This window comes from Danio rerio, chromosome 19, assembly GCF_049306965.1.
Source record: "Danio rerio strain Tuebingen ecotype United States chromosome 19, GRCz12tu, whole genome shotgun sequence".
NCBI lineage: Eukaryota > Metazoa > Chordata > Actinopteri > Cypriniformes > Danionidae > Danio > Danio rerio.
In genome coordinates this window covers 18,782,837-18,807,900 of record NC_133194.1, presented here as the reverse complement: position 1 = coordinate 18,807,900, position 25,064 = coordinate 18,782,837, and the positions used below count along the sequence as shown (strand labels likewise).

Genomic DNA, 25,064 nt, shown 5'->3' with positions numbered 1-25,064 from the left:
TTAAGTATCACCAAAGGGGAGACCATATTAACCAGAATTTTTTAGATTTTCAATTTTTATCATAGCTTTTCCAGTGACAACCACATAGCAATCTGTGTTTTTGGTGCAGATCAAAGTAACAAAATGCAATTGTTTAGCCAGATCCATCAAGATAACAAACAATTGCATCCTTTTTAAACAAACTGTTCACATTTTGGTTCAATAAATACAGAGCTGGGTTTTTTTTTTTTAATCTTTCATTACCTTGTATGAATGTATCTTTGTCTATTTTACATTTTAAACACAAGTCTATTAGCATAGACAAACATTTTCTTAAATATGAATTGGTGTACTATTTATTTTTTCATTTTTAATTAAGATTATGAATCCCAATGGAAGTACATTTAGTGTACATATTATCGCATTCAATGTCCCAGTCCTCTTTTTAATAGTTTGTTCAAAATCTTTTTCCCAAACTCCTCTCAGGCTTGGCAAAACAGATGTACAATTATTGTCAAATGCCATATGCTCTTGATATTTATCCCTTTAGATTAACTGATTTCAATAAAAGGCTTTAAATTTCTGCTGGTTTAGTTCTCAACACTTCCTTATCTATTTTTGGCTTTATAAATAAAAATCATATATAAACATAAAGTTGAAGATGTGGTTAAGCTGTTTTACCTCTATCTTAAGGTTTTATTAATTTAGATAATTGAATCAATGCTTTGTATTATTCCAATAAACTTTGAAATGTGTTTATAGAGGTTTTTTATTTATTTATTGGGTAAAAAATCTTGGGTAGGAAATTTATTTTTATTCTTCCAAAAAAAAAAAAAGAAATAGGAAGTATGTTTTCAAATTAAGTTTTTTTTTTTCTATTAGATAAATATGATTATCATTTATAAGATCATAAAGTGAAGCTGTGATAAAAAAGCTCAGAAATGTGAAGCCTATTTTTTGATAATAAGAGAGAGTAGTGAGATAAATTAAACTGTTTTAAGAAAGGGATTTTTAAAGGTAATGCAGTAGATTTGGAAAGACTTATTTTTATAACCAGAGAGATTACCGAGACCATATGCTGTCACCCTATAGGATCTGAATAAAGCAACTGAATTCACCTAATAAAATTGTTTCCTACATCAAATCTACCAAGAGTAGTGAACAAAAAGTCCCATTCAGATCTTCCAGCATCTATGGAGAGAACACATGCAGTAAATATATTGTTTTGAACAAAACCAATAACATATAAATGTCTACATGTGTTATCTGTGCTATATCATGCCTTCACAAACCCTGTTTGGTGGTCCGACTTAAAGATTTTGAGGTAATATTGTTCTCTATTCTACTACTTTTGCAAGCATTTTAGAATTCATATGAAGTAGACTTATTGGTCTTTAAGATGCACTATCACGTGGATCTTTATCTCTCTCTTTTTTTTTTTAAAGAACCCATATTATACATGAAATAGGGTCATATTTTGGTTGTAAGGGTCTCCAACAACAGTCTAATATGTATGCAAGGTCAAAAGACATTGTCATGGTCTTATAATCTGCATTTATTTTTACCTAATTATCCCAGCGACTCCCATATGAATTGTCCAGTGATTCATTTGTTCCCAAACCCCTGCTTAGCGCGAAGCTAATTTGCGCTGATTTTACCGATGACAGTCTGTTACTATTGGTCGACACTGACTGCCTTCAGTGAGTGAAATGCCCAGCAGCTAATCAACATTATAAAAGTAGTCACAGTGCATACACGCTCGATAGCGTAAGGCGTGGATTTTAGCTGCCAGTGGGTGAATGTAAATACAGATGATGGACTTGAAAATATTGATGACTAATAATTTAATTGAGCAACAAAAAAAAACCTCACACACACACACACACACACACACACACACACACACACACACACAACCCTCCTCCGGACGACAACGTGCGCACGCACACACACACACACACATTACCCTCCTTCATGGAACGTAAACAAAGTGGCACGCATCACGTTTTTAATGTGGCTTTGCACGCGATATGAGAATATAGCGAGTTAACCTGTTACAGTACACGCAGTTACAAGTAACAAATCACAACTAAATACATTTGCAAGCTAGAGTAAAAGTTTAATTGCACGTACTTACACTTGAGAAATGAAGGAAGAAACCGATCCATGTCCTGACATGTCCATCAGTACTCTTTACTGATCCTTCCTTTAACAAACGTCCGATGAAGTCTTCTTTATAGCATGTAGTTTCCAGTAGTTTCCAACTGCTCACGGCTGGGTTATAATGCTGAGGTTTCATCTTTGGGTAGAGACTCAATAATATATATCTGCAGTGTGACTTCAGTCGACCGGCATGCTTGTGTGTGTGTGGGTTTTTGTGTTAGAAGGCGGGGCCGCAGGTTTCAAATCTCCCGGGTTTACGTGCGCGCGTGAATAACTTGGTTTCGTTATTACGTCATGTACACCCAATGACTCGTTATCAAGACGACTCGTTTGAAGCACTAGTCGACTCTTTTATAGATGAATCAACAGTTTTAAACACTGTACACTTACAGATTTAAGCCCTAGCTGAATATTTCACTTCACTTAGAGCTGTGTTACACACTACATGGAAGGGCATTTTCAAACCCATAATATGGGCTCTTTAAGTATTACTCAAATATTTGTGTTAAATAATGTTTCAGGTATCGTGCTTTTAATCTAAAATAGTTTGCAAAGCTGTCATAAAACTGTCCAAAAGTTCAGGCATTTTTGGACATAGAATTTCAGGGACCTGGACCTGGCGACTATTATTTTTTAATGTTGCCAGAACGTCATCTGAAGTAAAGTTTAAGTTAAGATTGTCTGTGTCTTAATTCAAATAGCTGTGAGACAAATGCAGAAGGTTTAAAGTTCTATTTGTTCAGCATTGTTTTGTGAGCAATAGAGTGTTTTGTAGTAGGATCAAAATAATTTTTTTTAAATAGGAGTTGTATGTAACGACACCATTCTGCATTTTTAGAGATCTAATTGTTTGCACTGACTGTTTCTTTTTAGTCTAATATGCTAAAAATCCATGCATGCTCATAATGATTCTATTTGAAAAGAGTAGTTTCTTAATATGATTGGTAGAGGTGGCCGATAAATCGTTTTATTGATTAACACCAGTGTGTAGTTTACATAAATTCGTTTGAATGAAAACATGCAAGGTTTCTGTCTGGGCTCCCATAGTTCCCTCGCATTTGCTATAGAAATACACAAACAATATGGCAGCATGCTGAGGAGAAAGTTGCGCTCTTTGAAACTAAGTCCATATCTTTTACAGTCTATGATTTTGACTCATTTAGGATGAGAGACATGAGTTGATATGAAGACATCTGTAGCTTATCCCGTCCAGGTTTTGGAACTAATAACATATTTTTTTGATACATTGTTGGTGGAAATTTGCCCCAAAAATTTGGCAATAAAGCCATCTGGACCAGTGAATTTATTTTTTGCCGTCATATTTCACTGATTCTCTACAGATTTTGTACAGTAAATATGCTCACATATGACAAGTTTTTTTTAGGATATTTCGATCAGGATTTTGATCAGGATAAGGTTCCAGGCATGATACTTAAGTAGACATCTCTCCTTATCTCAGAGAATAAATAAAGGATGCTTCTTATAATCCCTTAAGCATGCTCTTTTAACCATATCAGAGTAAACATGTCATGGTTAGAAGCAGAAAAAAATAAATAAATCTAACAATGCAATATGCAAATATTGATGAAAGAAGAATTCATCATGCTCAACCAAGAAAAGTTTAGAGTGCATATTTGCTCCATAAGAAGTTAAAATGCAAATCTTATCCATTACTTACTAAAAAGAAATAGTTCTACAAAGAACTATTATTGAAATAAGTGAATTACAAGATGTTATATTAATATATTTTCATGTTAAAAAGTTCATGTTCAAAATTTTTTTTATTTTTTATTTATCTAATATTTCTGGCCATGTTTTAGTGAACTTGCATATATTGTCAAAAACACAGAACTTTCAGTTCTTATAAGTAAAAAGGACTAAGTACATGCAGTAGCTGCTGTATGTGTAACTCAGGTGCACATGTGGTTCTTTCTCAGCTTGTAAATGCTTAAACAAACATTTGTGATCGATTCATGAGATTGGCCGGATCAGAGAGTACAGATCAAGTCATTAAATGTGATTATCAGCCGATACAGATCTCTAGCTGATCAGTCAGAGCATCCCTAGTTTTTATTTTAATCTTTTGAGATTTTTGAATGAAGGATGCATTATCTGACTTTACAATAACTGAAGGAAACGCACACTGTCCACTATCTATGATTAATTATTGAACATCAACGTTGAACAGCTGAATTTGAAACACATTGCCTACAACCAACAGTCACTGTTTTTCTTCTAACAAAAAAGTGAGAATAAATAACTTTTACTTTTAGAAACAAAATAAATAATTTTCAATGTTTTTCATATTAAAAGTAGAAAACAAACAGTATCTCTTTTAAATAAAATAAATATTGTATATGCTGTAAATAATATTTTAAACTGCAATTCTTGCATCTTCTCTAAACAAATATTTTAATGTAAATTTAAATTTTAATGTTATTGAAAATATGCCATCTCAAGGCATCTCTGGTGCAGCTTCCAGTCATCGTCAGTGTAGTGCAAAGTAAGGCTCAAGAACGGATCTACCGTCCTACTTAACTGCATGCTGTTTGTGTTGCTCTGCAGTAACACTTTCAAAATGCTAGCTGGCAGCAAGTTTTGTCTGTGTTTGTTTTTTTCTGAATGCTACCTTACTGTACAAGTGGCTCAGACTTGCTCATTCAGAGGTGGGAGCTAGCAGACATGCAACCATAATCGTCAGTGCAGTGTAAAATAAGGCTCAAGAACGGGTCCATCGTCCTACTTAACCAGAGATAAAATGTGGCTGCAAAAAGGCAGCAAAAGTATAAGTTAGCCTTAAGCAAAAACAGTAGCCCTACACATATGTCTAATATTATTATTATTATTATTATTGTTATTATTATTATTATTATTATTATTATTATTACAGAAAATTGTAATCTTAATTTAAAGCAAACAATAAAAAATCATAATTCTCATTTTTGCCAGAATCTTGCAACCCTATTTGATTGTCATGTTTCATTTGGTAAGTGATTAATGTTCTTTGTTTCTTTCAGTTTTTAAGACATACTTTAGTCAAAATTAATGAAGTTACAGAGTTTATAGAAATATCACTACAATATTTTCATAGCAAAGGTAGATTGCATTTCCAGATCTGCTGTAAATCCTGCTCTCCGAATCACTGTACGTCTTCCACGGCGTTTGTGTTGCTGGTGTGTGTTTTTTTTTTTTTTTTTTTTTTTAATGTATGTAATGACACTCACCTTTTTCGGCACTCAAAAAAAGGGGGAGGTGGGGGGGTCATGACCCTTTAAAAGTTCCATATAATGAAAATCTGGATATACCTAGGCATAGCTGAGTACTTAATATTCAGTACACGGATATGACCATAATGTGAGCCTCAAACACCACTGTTTTCTTGTTCTTATGTAAATCCTGTTAATGTAAATTTCCAGTAAAAATCAGGCCAATCTTAGCAAAAAAATAACTTACTAACTTATGTTACACAATAAACCATTAATATGCACGCCCCAGGTCTGGTTTGATTAGTCACAATGTCTTCTAATGAGATTACAAACATGAAAATTGAATGTGTATGATTATCATACATGAACATTTTAATTTTTTAATATACAGCTATAGGCTTCTGCATGGCTTCTTTCTCTCTCTCTGTGCCTCAGCGCTGCTTTCTCACTGCTGTGACTGCTGTCACTGCTCTGTCTCAGGTTGGCTGTTTTCTTTCTCCTTCACTTTCAGCACAGCTGCATTCTCTCCCTCTCTCTTTCCCTCTACACTGCTGCTTATTTTCTCTTTCTGTTTGCCTCGTCCCAGCTCTCTCCCACTTGGTTCAGTCTGGAGGATTTTCCGTGGGGGAATATACTTGCTGTAGTGAACAGTGAGGTACTGTAGGCTATTGCAAGGATTTCATGTAAAATTATTGAGCACATAAAAGTTTCTTGTCAATATGAATAATATAAATTAACCCTAATGTCTTTGACACTGGAGGATAAAGATATCTGACATCCTTCTATGGGATCAGTTGCTAGGGTGTTCTTAATGGGTGTATTTAAATGTTGCATGGGTCACATGAGCCCTCTGAAGTCTCTGTTTTTTTTGAATGGGAGTTTCTTCACCATTGTGAGTCAGTGGGTAAAGTTTTGCGCGCTCTTACATCCCAGAAGAAAAATTTTACACCCCAGTTTAATATGTAGTTCCCCTTCGGTTGGGGAACTTCAGTGCCATAGAGTGGATTAAATCCAAGAATAGGAGATTCGGATCAGAAGCTGCTTGTCTGGAGAGTTATTGAACGGGCCTATGAATGAAATTAATTGGCAGCGTAAGCTTGCGCAGGTGTGCTGCATCGGCAATTATCCCAGCATATAAGCACACCTGAAACCAGCAGACGCTATCCTTTTCGCTTCAGATCCTTTCTGAGTGAGTCAATGAGGGTTCCTCTTGCTGTTCGGCACTTCAGAGCGAACGAGTGTGTCTCCCGGTCCAGAGTGGGTCTTCGCGGTGGCAGACGGTCGAGCTGGGTTTCTCCCTTGCCTGCGGTTCTTTGGGTCCGGTTCTCCAGAGCGGTGCGTATTGTTGCAAACTTCCTAAAAGAGCAACACAGTCGTGCAGCACATCCTTTTCAGGATGGCGCTCCGACTGTGCGTTTCTGGATGCGGGGGTTTCCTGGCTCCGGATGATGGACACGATCACTGAATTGCATGTTTGGGGGTCCAGCATGTTAATGCGGTGCTCGCGGGCGGTTCATGTCGTCATTGCGATGCCATGACCGTTGCACAGCTAAGATCGAGGCTAACTTTCGCAAGAGAGCGAGCCACCCCAGTTGCCTCCTGTTCTAAAAAAGCAGCGGGCGCTCGGGCAGATCTGAGGGTTCCAGCAGGAGATAATCCGCCGCCCACGGGCTCGCGGACCTCTTGCTCCTCACGGCGCTCCATCCAAGCTTCGGGTAGTGGGAGTGATCCGTCTAACCAGATGGTAGCTCTCACACTCGCTGACACCGGAGATCAGATGTCCTCCGCGGCATCGGAGGGTGGGCTTTCAATGTCCAACGAAGATCCGGACCCGCTCGCCCCCTCCGGGCAGGTGAGCGCCGTCAAATCGGATCCTGAAGCGGACATGTTAGCCGTGCTATCCCGGGCTGCTTCGGCCGTGGGGTTGGAGATGGTTCATCCCCCAGCTCCGCGGCCGGACCGACTAGATGGGTGCTACGTAGAGGACCAGAAGGCAAAGCCTCTCGTCCCCTTCTTCCCGGAAGTGCACAGTGCGGCTGCGGGCCTATGGAAGGGTGCCCAGTTGCATTGGCATATCAATCGCCTAGAGCTGTTGGCAGTGTTCCTCGCTCTCCACCGCTTTTTACCGGTGCTGGAGCGGCAACACGTACTGGTCAGGACGGACATTATGGTGGCGGCGGCGTATATCAACCGCATGGGGGGTATGCGCTCTCGCCGCATGTCTCAGCTCGCCCGCCGTCTGCTCCTCTGGAGTCACCCGCGGCTGAAATCGCTGCGCGCCATTCATGTTCCAGGCACGCTCAATCGTGCAGCCGATGCGCTCTCACGACAGCTGTTACGCTCTGGAGAATGGAGACTACACCCCGAGTATGTTCAGCTGATATGGGCGCGATTCGGGGAGGACCAGATCGATCTGTTTGCTTCCCCCGAGAACGCTCATTGCCAGTTGTTTTTTTCCCTGACCGAGGGCTCTCTCAGCACGGATGCACTGGCCCACAGCTGGCCTCTGGGCATGCGCAAGTATGCGTTTCCCCCAGTGAGCCTGCTCGCGCAGCTACTGTGCAAGGTCAGGGAGGACGAGGAACAGGTTCTGCTAGTTGCCCTTTGGCCCAACCGGACCTGGATATCAGAGCTCTCACTCCTCGCGACGGCCCTCCCCTGGCGGATCCCTTTGAGAGAGGACCTACTCTCTCAGGGACAGGGCACCATCTGGCACCCTCGCCCCTATCTTTGGAACCTCCACGTGTGGTCCTTAGACGCAAGGAAGACTTAGGTAACCTACCGACTACAGTTGTTAATACCATCACTCAGGCTAGAGCCCCCTCCACGAGGCGCCCCTACGCCCTGAAGTGGAGTCTATTCACTGAATGGTGCGTCTCTCGCAGAGAAGACCCCCGAAACTGCCAGATTAGTGTTGTGCTCTCTTTCCTTCAAGAGAAGTTGGACAGCAGGCTGTCGCCCTCCACTCTCAAGGTTTACGTGGCCACCATCTCCGCTTATCACAGCGCGGTAGCTGGCGGCACCGTGGGAAAGCATAACCTGATCATCCGGTTCCTTAGGGGTGCTAGGCGAATTAATCCATATCGCCCCCCTCTCATGCCCTCTTGGGATCTGGCCCTCGTTCTCATGAGTTTGCGATCCGATCCCTTTGAGCCACTCGAATCAGTATCTCTAAGATTTCTGTCCCTGAAGACAGCTCTGCTGGTTGCGTTGGCCTCCATCAAGAGGGTCAGGGACCTGGAGGCATTTTCGGTCAGTGACTCGTGCCTGGAATTCGGGCCGGAATACTCTCACTTCATCCTGAGACCCCGCCGGGTTATGTGCCCAAGGTTCCTACCACCCCCTTTAGAGATCAGGTAGTGAACCTGCAAGCGCTGCCCCCGGAGGAGGCAGACCCAGCCCTTTCTTTACTTTGTCCAGTTCGCGCTCTGCGCATTTATGTGGACCGTACTCAGAATTTTAGATCATCTGAGCAGCTCTTTGTCTGTTATGGCGGTCGGCAGCAGTGAAGTGCCGTATCGAAACAAAGATTATCCCACTGGATTGTGGATGCCATTTCACTCGCTTATTCGAGTCGAGGTCAGCCGTGTCCCCCGGGAGTGCGTGCACACTCCACTCGGAGCGTTGCATCCTCTTGGGCGCGTGCACGCGGCGCCTCTCTAACAGACATCTGTAGAGCTGCGGGCTGGGCGACACCCAACACATTTGCAAGGTTTTACAATCTGCGAGTGCAGCCGGTTTCCTCAAGGGTATTAGGTAACCCTTTGGTGATTGAGGAAACAACTCGGTAGGGTGTTGAAACACGCTTGCTGCGCCATTCTCCCTAACACGGAGGTACGTGCGCCTTTTTATCTGTCAGTAAAGTTCACCGTCAGGTGAGCCCTGCAGATTCCTCCGTGGCCCCCAGCACTGACTCAGCGGAGGAGTCACTGTAGGTCTGCCCGCTGGTCAGCCCGCGTTTTGGGTATAGGTGCCTGCTATGCACGATCCCCACTAGGCGATCCCATATTATTATTCCGCCACGGTTAAGTCCCCCCCCCTGGGCGGACCCATGTCTTCCCTCTCCGCTAACCACTCTTTTGCTATGCGTACTCCCCCTTTTTAGGGCTAGTCCATATGTAAATTCTGCCATCTATCCCCCCTTGGGTAATGGATGGCCTCCGCAGCGTCCTCCCTATCGGGATTGCACACTTCCCAACGTATTGTCGTATTTCCTAGAATTATCTAGATGCTCACGACTTCCAAAAAATATATCTAAATCCGTAAAAATTCTGTTGAAGTAGGATAAATGATAAGGTGCAATTTGGTAAGGTGCAGTCATTATGGCGCTTTCCATACTTCTCCCATTCGTGGATTTAATCCACTTTATGGCACTGAAGTTCCCCAACCGAAGGGGAACGTTCGAGGTTACAGAAGTAACCCTTCGTTCCCCGAGGAGGGGAACGGAAGTGCCATACTCCGTCGCCATAATGACTGTCCCTTAGCTGTTTGAAAGTCTTCAGCTTAAAAGGATAGCGTCTGCTGGCTTCAGGTGTGCTTATATGCTGGGATAATTGCCGATGCAGCACACCTGCGCAAGCTTACGCTGCCAATTAATTTCATTCATTGGCCCGTTCAATAACTCTCCAGACAAGCAGCTTCTGATCCGAATCTCCCATTCGTGGATTTAATCCACTCTATGGCACTTCCGTTCCCCTCCTCGGGGAACGAAGGGTTACTTCTGTAACCTCGAATGTTTTTCACTGCTTCATATCTTCTTTTGACGTGGAAGATCAAGTTTCTCTGAATTTCTCTTTTTGAGTTTGGTCCAAATTTGGTCCAATTTTAAAGTCAGTGGGATTTTTTCAAGTTTTCCAGGTCAGTTTTCGATAAACCAAAAGTTGGACCAGTTGGAAAATATATAATACACTAATAATGATAATAATATTAATAATAATAAGAAGAATAAGAATAAGGAGAATAAAAAAATAATAAAATAAAATGTCTATAATAATAATAATAATAGTAATGTTTAAATGGTATATCAGTATGTTGGTTTTTTTAGCCACCCTAACTAAAAGCTAAAGCTCATTGACACTTGAGTTTTTTTTTCTTTTTTTCTTTTTAATTGTAGGTCAATGGGCAAGTTTGGGGTGCTCTTGAGCCCAAGTGGTACAACTTACACCCCAGTATAATATGTAGTTTTAGACAGATTGATAGCCTCTTCAATTGTGGAGGAGGATCATGTTTTTCTAAGAATATTTAATAAGGAATTATTATGTGTTAAATTTTGGTCCCATGTTAAGTCAATGGGATTTTTTTCAAGTCTTCTGGGTCAGTTTTTGGACCAGTTTAAAAAGATACAGTAACAAACTACAATGCAGAAGACAGCTTTTGGCCAAATTTGGGGCTTGTGGCATTAAAGCCCAAAGAGGATTTTCTCAAGCCAACATAATAACCAGTTACAGGTTTTATTGCAATGTCAAATATTTTATTGTGGGGAGAGATTTTGCAGGTATATTGAAAATGACAATATACCGCCCATCCTTAACTACCAGACTTAATTTCTTATGCTGGCCAATGCACAAAATCAAGCAAGCACATCAGGGTTTTAAAACACCTTAAATGGCCATTTAATGGATATGCAAAGAATAAGAGTTTCTTTCTAATAACAGCAGGAACCCGTTTTTTGCTTTTCCATCTGGCACACTCTAAAAGCAACTCAATGTTTGCAGACAAAATGCACACAAATCACATCATCATTTCTCTTCTGCTGTATCTGGACAATAGATCTTGTACCTCTGTGTCATCACTTTGAGATTTAGAAAGTTGGCCTAAATCAACAGGAAAAGTTTCATAAAATAAAACATTAGTCTTTAGTGGTGTTTATAAAGTGTGGTTGTCTCTGCAATAATTTGGTTTGAAATGTCTTGACTGGACATTAGGAACAACATTACATGGACCTTTGTGGTGATGAAGCGTGATCACTTACCACCCAAAAGCTTTACTTCCAGGTAGTGTAGCCATTTCTCAACAGCCCATACTACAACCGGACATAACTTTTCTGACGTGGAGTATGCCTTTTCTGCCACCTGTAAAAATCAAGATGCGTAAGCCACCACTCTCTTTTGTGCTTCTGTTTCTTGTGCTAAAACTGCACCTAAACCAGACTGCAGCATCAGTCTGTATTAAAATCACTGTCAGTAAAACCAACACTGTAGCATTAATGAGATCTGATCTGATCATTTGATAAGCTAGCTTACATTCATCAGTTCATATCTGCAAGGGATTAACCTATTGTAATAGATTAGATTAGCTCTCTTCAAAGAATCGAATTTATTCACTTAAATCAGGCTGAATTAAATTTAAAGCTTTACACTTTAACAAACCATTTGTCCAGCAAATAGAAGACATTGTGTTTAACCAACCTCCTTTATATTACTTCTGTGCACAACTGTAATAACATGACACCAGTATTGGGTTTAATTTTTGTAAAGTAACAAAATCTACAGCTTGAGGCATTGAATTATACAATATATATACACAAATACCTTCCTTCCAAAATTAAACAAAGATTTACTTAGGTACACTAAGAGACATTAAACAAATTAATAAGCAAACAAATAACACACACACACACACACAGAGAGAGAGAGAGAGAGAGAGAGAGAGAGAGAGAGAGAGAGAGAGAGAGAAAGGATGGAAAACTTAGTTGACAGTTGTATTAATTGATTTTTGTACTTATTAATAAATCATAGAATCACACATGAAAAACCACAAAAGCAAAGATTTGGCTTATTTTTAAATGCGGCTTGTTTAACTTATCTTTAACTGCACAAGTTCAATTTGCACCAGATCAGCAAGAGACTACATTTGTTTGTGTTGCGCTTTGGCTGGAAGTATTGCGTTTTCTCCACTAGCTAGACACATGGCACTCATGTTTTGTTAGCGACTCTGCTTCAATGATGTCTTTGGTATTCACTCGCTTGTGAATGGAGGTTGTCCTTGGTTGCCGGTGTTACAGACTCTGTTAAGAACTTTGCAGAAGTGCACCTTGTGGTTTCGGCATTTCCAAAATTTTAAGAGGTTGCTTGGAAAGTTTTTGGTGGGACCCAATCTCGTGCCATTGTGGTGTTTGAGAGCAAGGTGAAAGTTGGCAGAAAGCAATAGTGAGTGCTTGCAAGCTAATGCAAAAAGCAAAGTTTTACAGTTGCAGAATTTTTTTAAGTTATCAGGTTTGATCCATCCTTTGGCCCTGTCTTCCAATGAGCAAAGGCCATGAAGGGAGGGTGCTATTATACTCGGGGTAAACTATTAACAGACTGCTTACTTGCTTTCACTTTCTGCTGAGATTTTAAGTCGTGAAGTATCTTTGAGAGTTTGTAACTATCTTACACAAAGTTTTACAAGACGAATACTGTACGTAAAACTAGATTTTCATTTACACCAATGTAATGCTAATGTCTTACAAACGCTTTTCAGACCCATACATACATTTCGTCTGCTATAAGGGTTAAAACACATTGAATAACTTCATGGAAGAAGAAATGCTTTTTTGTCCATCCTGCTCAGTAAGACATGCTGCACTCCACTTGTACTGTGCTCTTCCACCTGACTGAACCAAAAGTGGCTTATTCATCTGAAACACCAAGCCTCTCTTATCCAGAAGAAATAAGATACTTGATCACTGCATGGACAATTATCACCTCAGTAAAGAGAGTGTCTCCATTGAAGAAAAGCACTATTGAGGAAGAGGTAGATCAAATGCTGGAGAACAACATCATTGAGCCTTCTTTCTCGCCTTGGTCTTCTTTGGTGGCCCTGGTCCTCAAGGAAGATAAAACTTTTCGTTTCTGTGTGGACTACAGTTGTCTTAACAACCATCTTTGATGGTCTTTCCCATGCATTTAATTCAGGACATCTTGTAGTCATTGGAGGGAGCTACTTTGTTTACATCCTTGGGTTTAAGATCTGGATATTGGCAAGTCAATATGGCAGAGGAAAGCAAGGAGTTGACTGCTTTTATCAACACCAAAGGCCTGTTCCATTTTATATCGATGCCATATGGACCGAAAAACTGCTGCAACATTCCATCGACCCATGGAGAGTGTTGGGGGAGTTAAGGGCTAAGATATGTTTTGTATATATCAATGACATCATCTTTTATTCAAAAACCCCAGAAGAACAAAAGTAATGTGCTGACGTGCACCTCTCAAAAAATGTAACTACACTTCGCAACGACGCGTAGCGCAAGCTCTGTAATTGGTCGGCTTGGTAGCTCTCGGTCCGGGCGGGACCGAGAGCCGCGCAAATGTCGCGACCCCGATGCAGCGATTGTTTACAAGTGTGGAGTCCTGTGAAGGAGCTCCGGATGGAAAGCTTTGTTTTGTGTTTACCACATAGTTAAAGTTGTTGAACGTCGGCCGGTACCTGCCTCAAAATGAGAGAGTTTGAGCCACTTGTACATCCAGGAAGTGTTCAGGAAAAGCAAAACAGCAGCGAAGAAACTCGACACAGAGGAACATTTACACTTCACTGCCAACTAGCCTTTTGGAAGTGTAAATGCAGACCAACAGAGACAGCGCACAGAAGTATAAATGCACAGCTACGCGCGTTGCATGCGCCGTGGGTTACGCCTGTCACTTGACGCAGAAGTATAAACCAGGCTTAAGAAAGATAGCAATGGATGAAGAGAAAATTCAAGCAGTAGTAAATTTCCCTACATCATCTGACCTAAAGTCCCTTTTTTTTTTTTTGGATTTAGCAGGTTGGTACCACAGCTAAATTAGGCAAAGTTTCTATTTTATTATTTTGCTCTTTGTATTGTTACACTTTGTTCTTTCTATGTTCCATTATTTGCCTATTGCTGTTACTGTTTTTATGCCCATATTCTTTATTTATTTTTTTCTCTGTAAAGCACTTTGTGCAGCCTTGTGGCAGTTGGAAATGTGCTACATAAATAAATTGAACTTGAACAAGTACTAATTTATCTGACCACAGTACACATTTCCATTTTTGTGATTGTCCATTCCAGATGCCTCAGAGCCCAGAGAAGTCAATGGCGCTTCTGGACACTGTGAACATCGGGCTTCCTTTTGGCCAGAGATGGGAAGTAACAAAGTACAAGTACTTCGTTACTTTACTTAGCTAGATTTTTTTGGTATCAGTTCTTTACTCCATTACTTTTTTTTTTTTTAACTTTTAACTTTTACTTCTTGCATTTTTATACAAATATCTGTACTTTCTACTTCTTACATTTTTAAAACCACAGTCGTTACTTTCGTTTTCATGTGTTTAGTGGCGTGATCTATTTTAATTCTTCTTATTGCACAATAATGTCAGCGCCTTTTTGATGCAGTCAGTCTATTTTTCCGTATTGCGCGCCTGCGTGCTACAGTGCGTGGCTCTTTCATTCTGCTCTGTTTACAGAGTAATAAAACACCTTTTGCTCCATCAGATCACAGGTAAACAAGAGAGACGCATTCCAGTTCAAAAACATGCAGTTTAAATGCCTTTCATCTTCCAATCATACTGCACAGGATTTCAATCTAATACCGCGAAAAATAGTTTTTTTGTAAAGATTTGTACATTTAGTACTAAAATAATAAAACACTTCATAAAAAATGTATGCATTGCAGTTTATTTCTTTTATTTTTGATAAGTAAATTTTTCCTAATACAGAATTTATGCTGTTTTTCAGTTATTATTGAATTTTTTTGGGGGCTTAAGCCCCTGATGTATTGTCAAAAGCCCCTGATCTTTTGCAATATGTTGCACTTAAATAAAAATATAAGTGTATATAATATATAAGTATATATAATGGTGTATAACATTTAATTTGTTATCTAAGTACTGAATATTACCACGTATATCAAACACATTCCACCTAACACAGTGTTTGTGTCGGGTCAGCTGTTCAGCAGTACCTGTACCTACCTGCAGGTGGGAGTGGCACTGTTGTCACATGATGTTTAAAAAAATTCCGCCACTGCACTTCATTTATTCATTATTTTGAAGAGCTGAAGATGATGAGGTAATAATACAACTCTTTCGCGAAACTCAATAGTTCTAACTACTAATGAAGCTTAACATTTGTTTCCACAGTATAAAACATGTGTACTTTTGGTTAAATAAAATAACTGTAATCAATAAAATGTGCATCATATCAATGCATACAGGTGAATTAGTCAGAAAAACGTAAATTGTTCTAGCTTTCTAGATATGATATAGATATCTAGACATCTTTATCTAGATATGATATAGCCAGTCACATCTGTTTCTGTAATAGTTAATTCACTGTGAGTTCATGCATCTAGCATATGATTGTATAGCTACATTCTACTGTAACATGCTATGTTATGTTAGCAGGGCATAATAAATCGACTTTCTTATGAAAATACCTGAGATGGCTGGAAGAAGAATACAGTTGAAGTCTGATTAGCCCCAGTTAAATTATTCGCCCCCCTGTTGATTTTTTTCCTTAATTTCTGTTTAAATGAGAGAGGATTTTTTCAACATTTCTAAACATAATAGTTTTAATAGCTCATCTATAATTACTGATTTATTTTATCTTTGCCCTGATGACAGAAAAAATTTATGCCTAGACATTTTTCAAGACACTTCTATACAGCTTGTTTCATTTAAAGGCTTTAAAGGCAGGTTAGGGTAATTAGGCAAGTTCTTGTATAACGATGGTTTGTTCTGTAGACTATCTGAAAAGAATGTAACTTAAAGGGGCTGATAATTTTGACCCTAAAAGGGTTTTTTAAAAATGTAAAACTGCTTTTATTCTAGCTGAAATAAAATGAATAAGAATTTCTTCAAAAGAAAAAAAATATTATCAGACATACAGTGAAAATTTCCTTGCTCTGTTAAACATCATTAGGGAAATATTTAAAAAAGAAAATAAAATTCAAAGGGGAATAATAATTCTGACTTCAACTGTATAAAACATTTATTATCACAGCCGTGTAAATGATCAGTTAAAGCCTTTTTATGTTTATTCAGATCTTATTTTCATTCAACTACAGCAATAGCTGGATGCCTTCATCCATATTAAGGATTTCCTGGACTGTTCTACTACTTTTGTGAGGCATATATGGAATTTCTGCTCAATGAATAAATGAAAAAGGCATTACTTGCATTTAAAGTGCTACAATGCCCACATCACCTTATTTTGAGGAAAACTGAAAAAAAAAAATTCCCTCAAAAGAAATTTGAAGTAAGCACATTTCTAGCATATAAATCTTTATTTTTATTTTTTTGTACTATTTTTGATAAAATTGTTATTATGTCAAAAATAGTAGCCTATTGAATATCAATATTTTGCAAAGTATTGAATTCAGAAATTCCAGTATCTTGACAACACTACACCTCAGTTAATCGCTCTGTCCAACTGAACATGTTTGTAGCTTTGTATCACACTGGATAACACCTCACACTATAAAATAATTTATATTTTCAGATTTGAAGACAAGCAGAAAAAGACATTTTCAAAAAACAAACAGAAACTGCAAATCAGGAGAGGAGATAGGAGGCTCATAGGAGACTAGTAAATGAGAAGTGGGATAATTAATTGATGTGTTGTTTTTTCTTTTTGGTGTTACAAGTCACCAAGCTTCAAAATTTATTGTTAAAAGTCAACTCAAAAGCCCTATTTATTATTAAACCATTTATAAATCTGTTATAATAGCAGAATCCGGGGTGGGGGTTGGGGGGGTGTCTTTGGGGCTAAGCCCCTTATCCCTTTCGACCCTAGCAACGCCCCTGTTTCTGACATCAGAATTGAAATTTGCAAAACACTTGGCCTAAGTGCATTTTTCGAAAAAACGCATATAATTAGCAAAACACAGATTACCTGCAAAAGCCAGTCTCCTGCTCAAAATCCTTAGTTCATTCATCAAAATGAAATTTCTGTGTCGATAAACATGTCACATGTGGAGTCCTTGTGTCATTGTGTATGGATAAGACAGTCAAATTACTTAGTAGTTATGTTGTCAATATCAGTGTACTCTGTACACTGATTAAGTGTAACTGATTAACAATTAAATGTTGTGGGGAGTCAGACTATTCAACAGAGGCCAAAATAATATATTTTGATCAACATGACATCAGAAATGATAATGTAGGAAACATCAGAGAATTCCACATAATCATTTGCAACTTGTTCAAAATGAGAAACTGCTTTTCTGATGTGCACAAGTGACACAATGATCTGAAGATTGAACAGGGAGTTTTGAGAATTTCAATACTGATCTGAGAAATGGACAAAAGAGACTGATGAAAACTGTACCAAAATTAATGTTTATTTATTAGATAAAACAACCACAACATCTGGAAAAAAAGACTAAAATAGCGGGTTATGTATTAGAGCTGCTCTTTGAAGAAATAAGCAGCTTTAGCCTAATGCAAAAAAAGAAGTTTGCAGTCAAATTTGACAAGAATTTATTTTAGCAAAAGAAAAAAAAATCTATATATTTTTGTCCAGTAATCATTGTAAAATGTAAGACAATATTTATAAAGATAGACAAGCCTACAGAATTTATTAGACTGAATCAAAATGAATGACAGCGGTTGTTTTTGATCTAACAGCCAAAAAACTACATGCTGAATACATGGGGTGACTTTTTAAGCAATATTGTTAGCCTTCCAGCTGCAACTCAGTACTGGGAAACACACATACACACTTACATTTACAAACACACGTGTATTCACTACTGCCAATTTAATTACGTATTATTCCCCTATACTGCATGTTTTTGGACTGTGACTGAAACGAGTACTTTTTACTTTTTTTTTACATTTTTGAGGTGGTACTTCTTTACTTTTAAGTACAAAAGTGTAGTCAGTACTTTTACTTTTACCAGAGTTGTTTTAAACATGAGTATCTGTACTTCTACTTAAGTAAAGAATGCATGTATTTTTGCCATCTCTGCTTTTGGCACAGTACAGTTTTAGTGTACTGCCATTTGTGGATGTAAAAATGTATTGTAGTACTTGACAAAGGTTTGTCAAAGTAGTCCTTAGCCCATGTGGTGATATTGCTTCAAGATGAATGTAGTGCCACCTAATGGATTGGAGATCACAGTTGTTCAGCTTAGGCTTGCACCTTTGTCTTTTATGCACTGAAATTCCTCCGGATTCCTTGAACCTTTTAATTGTTATGCAATGTTGATGGTGAAATATTAAAATATCTTTCTACCTTTCTTTAAGGAACATTGTTTTTAAACATTTCAATAACTTTCTCACGTATTTGTTGGCAAATGGCGATCCTCTGTCCATCTTTGCTCCTAAAAGACAAGACCTTCTTCTTTAGGTTGTATTGGCAGGTTGCAAACCAGCTTTTAGGTGTGTACCACCACCTACTGTGATGGAGTGTGAAAAGAATGGATCTAGTTTCTAACCTATATATGCTATATCACGTCTATTTAACCAATATTTGTAATAAACTTCATAATTCTCCTGATTTATTCCCCTGCATTTGGCCCATTGTTTAATGTAAATTCAGATATACCAATTATTATTAGTTCTTCTCTTAAATACTCCCTTTTCCTTTCATATGTTCTACACCAAAACAATACATGTTCCACCGTTTCCCCTTCTAAAACATGAATTACATAAACCTGTATTGTGTTTCCCTATAATATGTAATGTATAATTGAGGTTGGAATGACCTGTTGGTAAATGTGTTAATATGACTTGTTTTTTTTTCTGCAGATGTTTTGGCTGGCCTTACTTTTCTGTACAGTTTTTTTTGTACTTTATAATAATGCTGTCCTGATTGACAAGAATCCCAACATTTCTGCCATTTCCTATTGCTTGTTTCTAAAATCACGCGTTTCCCTTCTGTTCTACTAAGTATAATGTTTAATTTTGGTTATTTCATTATTAATGATTCTTTAGCTATTCTATCTGCTTCTTCGTTTTCTTGTATTTCCACGTGTGCTAGAACCTAGATGAAACAAATCGTTATTCCAATTTGTTTAGTACAACATAAAATTGTCATGATTTCCCATAATATATCCTTACTATTTGTCTGTAATGACTGTAAACTTTTAAGTACTGCCAGTGCCATTGAGTCTGAACATAATATAGCTTTGTCTACTCTAACTTCTTGTACCCTTTTTATTGCCATGAGAATTGCAACATTTCTGCGGTGTATATTGATGTACCATCTGTTATCCTTTTTTCCTTCCTAACTTCAAATTCTGGGATGTATATTGCAGCTCCTGTCTTATCAGTTTTTATGTTTTTTGACCCATCTGTGTATATTTGGAGAAATGTATTACTCTGTTTGTATGAATTGTTTTACAAATAACTTTAACTGAACTTCATCACACATGTCTTTAATTTTCTCATGTATTTGTAAATCTACTCTAGGTTGTTCTATTATCCAAGATGCTATTAGGGGAGTCACAACGACTGGTGCAATATTTTTGTCTTCAATATTTGCTTCTACACACTTTTTTTTATCTTCCTTGCAAATCCTTTACCTGTTTTATTTAAAATTTCTCAGCTTTCCTTAAGCAGTTCTAATCCAGGATGATTACTTAAGACTAGACCTTTCTTGGATGCAGCTTTTGTACTAAATCATAATTACAATCACCTCTTGACATCACCTTATTTAAATCACATCATTAGTTAAACAATTTACCTGAATCCTATCCCTAAATTGTTCCTGTGCTAACTGGGATGTATTGCAGGTTTACATGACAGGAAATTATGGATATTTACAAATGAAATGAAGTTCATATTGTCTGCAATGAAATACGAGTCAAAGTAAATTTGGAAATTACTTCTATATTTTTTATTTGTGTTTTTTATACTGTCACAACCTTTTCTGATTTGAGGTTGTAAAAGCATGATTGAGAATCACAGGCAAGTCAAAGTTTTGGGATTACTTTTGATCAATTTTTAGATCTAGAAGTAATATTTTTTTATCTTGCATTCTTTTTCCCATCAGATCAGATGTTTTTCTGTTCTGCTGCTCATAATTCACAATACTACAGTAATTATTATTATTGTTTTTTGTTATTTAGGGCATTAGTTTTTTTATCTGTTTGCTTATTTTAAACAATGTATGATGTTCTGACTAATATGTTACTTTATTGTCTGTCAGCACTTTTATTCAATCAATTTCTCTTTGCATACAATAACATTGAAGTTATTTTAATCTTTAAGTTGTTTCATCATTGAAATTTCTGTATCTTCATTTAAAATCAATCATCCAATGTTCTATGTCAGTGACATGTTCTTCTGTGTTGGCAAAGCATTGTATTGTTGCCATTCTATCAACATACTGTACAGGTGACCTGAAGTGCTGGCTAAAATGTATTGATATTGTCAATTTGTTTTGGTAAACTCGCTTGTTTTGGTGTTTGTTCCTTTTTCCTCTTCAGAGTCAATGTAAAGTCAGCTAAAAGTTTCAATCATATCATTCACAGGGTCTCTCATCTGAATGAATGCATTGCCCATGAAGTCAGCGATGGGTGAGATCTCATTCCTTTCAATCTTAATGTTTTAATGTTACAATTTTGATGTTTATTAACAACGAGTGTCCTTGTTCAAGCACTATGTATCTAACTTTCTCTCTGTTTTTAATAAATTTAAAAAGTCACAAATGTTCAGGCTTTTCTTAATGAAGAGCAAATCAAGTGAAATAAAAACTTCTATACTTAAAAATCATTATTCCCCATATTTTTTCCACTTTTAAGCATACTATTTACACTTGAAAAAAGAAACGGAAAAAAATTATCTCATCTGGGATTGTCTTCATTCCTTAGTAAACAATTGATTCAGAAAAAAATTGTCCTGTAGAAGGTGTGCTCAAATACATTGAATCAGTCGGTTAGCCACACAAACTTGCAGATGAAACATTGATTTCTAATTGTCCTTACAATATAAGAAGTCTAACCTTCTACACCTAACATCCAAACTAAATATAAAGAAAACCAACCTAAGCTCAAATAAAAAATAAAAAAAAATAGTGCATGTTAGGAGCTCGAGCTTAATAAAAAGTCTCTCAAACTGGACCTCTTAAAATGTAGCTGTTAGTGTTCAGAAAATAAAGAGCTAGTGTATGGAGGGGGAGTATTTTTTTATATTTTTTCAAGTGCACTGGTGAGTTTTTAGTCAACCCAGGCTCATTCTGGAAACGAAGCCCAGTGGAAGGCGCTGGAGGCTGCTGTCGAGTGACCTTCTGTCTGACTGACTGACTGAATGACTGAACGATTGACTGGGCGGGCGGCCATTCGGCCCAGCCAGCCACCCTCCTCCTCCTCCTTCCCTAAACCCAAGCGATGATTTATAAAAGCCGTATAGAAAAAGATAAGGCCTAGTCCGATTTTGACCTCTTTTTCGGATTTCATCGCATTCTCGCCCCGTTACGAACTCATTCACTTTATTTATGGAATCTGTTTTTTATTCTTACCTGATTTCTGGAACCGCTTTTCCCTGGACTCGAACTCGGTCGTTGCCGCAGACTGCTCCTCCTCCTCCGGGCCTCCGCTTCGCCGACGCAACACGATGGCCTAACCGGACAAACTGGTTGAAGTGGGAAAGCCCTTCACACAGAGGTGAGCCGTCAGCCGGCGAGCAAAAAAAAAAAAAAAGCGGCATCACACCACCCCATAATGTTCGCTTGAAAAAAACGAAATGCAGCCATACGTACCTCCGGACCGTATATTGCGGTCTCCAGAAACTTTTGCAGGGCTACGTTTTCAAAATGAGCTTGGGTTGTTTTTAGCTGTCATTTGAATGTTACTAGAAAATCATCAGTCTACATGGGAATGGGAAGATCATTCCACCAGAAAGGAACATTGTATGAAACTTTTGGGAATGAAACTTTGAGCCATTCTGTGATGGTATCACAAAGTGACACTCACTTACCATCCATAGGCTTCTGGAGGAGATGTAGACTCCTAGGAGCAGGTGGAGTTAAGAGGGGTGCAGTGCCAGTGGCTGTTTTTCAAGCAAGCATCAATTATTTAAACTTATAAACTTGAAACAAGCCTTGATGGTTAACCAATGCAAAGAGATAATGAGGTGCAGAGGATCTGGATCATCTGTAGAGGTTTAGGGGTGCAAGGTTGGAGTGCAGCTAGAAGAGCATTGCAGTAGTCTAGCCTTGAATTGATAAGAACCTAGGCTATCAGGTGTGCTGCATGATGGGCTAGGAAGGGTCTGATCTTTCTGATGTTGAAAAGTGCAAATCTGCATGATCAAGCCGTGTTAGAAATGTGCTTTTTGAAACAAAGTTTACACCAAGATTCTTTTATTCTATTAAGATTCTATTAAGATTCTTTTTAATCTATTCAATGAAAACATTGGGTAATAATAGATGATCTCAGTTGGATTGAGAAATTGTGTTGAATGTGTGGAGTTGCACGAAAGATGAGAAGTTATGTTTTTCTCAGAATAAAGCGGTTTTTGGAGGTCTCCTTTCTCTGTCACTACCATTACAGGTCTTTCAGTCTCTGTTAATAAGATGATGATCTGAATCAGGTGTGTTTGGTTAAGGAGACATGGAAAATGAAAAATTCACCCAAGCCAAGACATTCTTCACACAGTGCGAGATTCTTGCATCTACTGTTGGGTCATCTGGCTGAAATGAAAGATAGAGCTGTGTGTCATTGGTATAACAATTATAAGAGAAAACTTTGTGATTGGATGATGGTTGGGCAACACGGTTGCGCAGTAGGTGGTGCTGTTGCCTCACAGCAAGAAGGTCGCTGGTTTGAGTCTCTTCTGGTTCAGTTGGCATTTCTTTGTGGAGTTTGCATGTTCCCCCACAAGTCCAAAGACATGTTATACAGGCGAATTGGGTAAACTAAGAATTGTCTGTAGTGTGTGTGTGAATGAGAGTATATGGGTGTTTCTCAGTGATTGGCTGCAGCTGGAAGGGCATCCACTTTGTAAAACATATGCTGGATTAGTTGGCAAGAAAATGAATGAATGAATGAATGAATAAATGAATGAATGAATAAATGAATGAATGAATGAATGAATGAATGAATGAATGGATGGATGGATGATTTTTCCTAGTGATGTACTGTAAATAAAACACAAAAGGGGACCAAGAACATATCCCCGAGGTACTCTTGTGACTAGCTGATGTGCTTTGGATAGCTCTTCTTTCCAGGCAACCCTGAAAGATCTGCTGGTGAGGTTAAGACTCCAATTAGCAAAGTGGGGTTCCAGTGATTCCCATTGAGAAGAGGGTGCATCTGATGATTTACCATATTAAAAGCAGTAGACAGGTCCAGTAAGAGCAGAATGATTTAGAACCTACTTTGGCAATTTGCGGGGCTTCAGTGTCTAAGAGTTGTGCAGTCTCAGTGAAATCTCCACATTTAAAGTCTAATTGCTTTGCATCCAGCTGGTAGAATTGTGGAAATTTGGTTGAAAACAATATTTTTCCCATAGTTTTGGCAACAAAAGAATAGGCCTTTTTCAGGGACGGTAGCGCGCACATCCGGTTGAGCGGTAGTTGCGTATCCTTACTTCCGGCCGGAGCAATAACGTCAGATACGCTATAGTCTTCACTACCTCTTTGAAAACTTTGCCAACATTTACCATTTACAGCAGCTGTTTATTGTCTTGTGGACCGACATCTATCACTCCACACACTAAACATAATAAAGGATATGCGTTTTTCCACAAAAATTGGTGGGTGACTGTCCATACGTCAGCATGGTTTAGGAAAGGCTGTTTACATTTGTGTGAAATGTATCTTTATCGTAGCGTTTGCTCTTGGTTTTAAAACATTAAGAGATAAGGGAGCTAACGTATATAATAATAAATGTTTAAATACATGTATAATATGAAAATGTATAATAAATATGCGATGTAATAAATATTTGATGAAATGGAGCCTGGACCTTTACTGTATCCGTACATACATGGATGAGTATCTGAAGGGAGGGCAACAAGCTTTATTTGACTCATGCTCTGTGTAAATGTATAACATGTTAAGACTGCTAAAATAGGTCAGTCTGGAATTGTTTGTAGGCTATATGTTTTTATTCAGTGTATTGTTTTCAAGATTCGTATCCTACTTTACATAATATACATTTGTTGACATCCATACCTGAGCATAAATGCCTTTAAATGCCTTAAAAAGCGGAAACTGTGGATGAAAACTTGGCTGGGAAGACGGCTATAACATGGATTATCTGTTCTCAACAGGAAAAAAAAAAGTCGCAGACATGACACAGTGACGGCGTTTATTATTCAATGCAGGTCGTGTTTATGATCATTAATAATAACAACTAATATTAATAACATATCAATAACTTCAATTTGCTTTAGACTTTACCTTTTAAAGCTTGTTCTTGTCGGCGCAATATAAGTTTATTGCATGTGGACTATATGAATCAGATTATGAAGATTGATTAAGAGCATGCCTTTTCTTCATTGCATCATTTCCGTAAGGTTTTTTATTTTAATTTTTTTAAATGATAATGACAATATTCACTGTCTAAATATTCCTCCTGTATACCACCAACAAATTACGCCCCTGTACCCAAGTAGCCTACCTAAATTAATTTACATTTCATGTAAAAATTAAGAAATAAAAAAGACCAAAGTAATATGCTAAATATTTGTACAAACGTACATGTTTATTGTTTAACTTTCGTTGATAAAACAACACAATACAGCCTGTAATAATGTTGGCTAGTTAAATACTAAATAACTTTAACCGATTGAAACAGTAAACGTTACATTTTAAAAACTTCA

At 38.1% G+C, this 25,064-nt stretch overlaps 1 protein-coding gene across 40 annotated transcripts in view; it reads left to right on the top strand.

Annotated features, from left to right (window-relative positions):
- Positions 1 to 25,064, top strand: part of thrb (thyroid hormone receptor beta) — a 143,613-nt gene that overhangs the window by 22,560 nt on the left and 95,989 nt on the right. For 27 of the 40 annotated variants that reach the window (XM_073930529.1, XM_073930521.1, XM_021467988.3 and 24 more), the window contains exon 2: positions 20,771 to 20,815. The exons of the other annotated variants lie outside the window; for them this stretch is intronic. The gene's annotated coding sequence lies outside the window, so the exon portion shown is untranslated. The remainder of the gene's footprint in view (positions 1 to 20,770; positions 20,816 to 25,064) is intronic. 40 annotated transcript variants of the gene reach the window in all.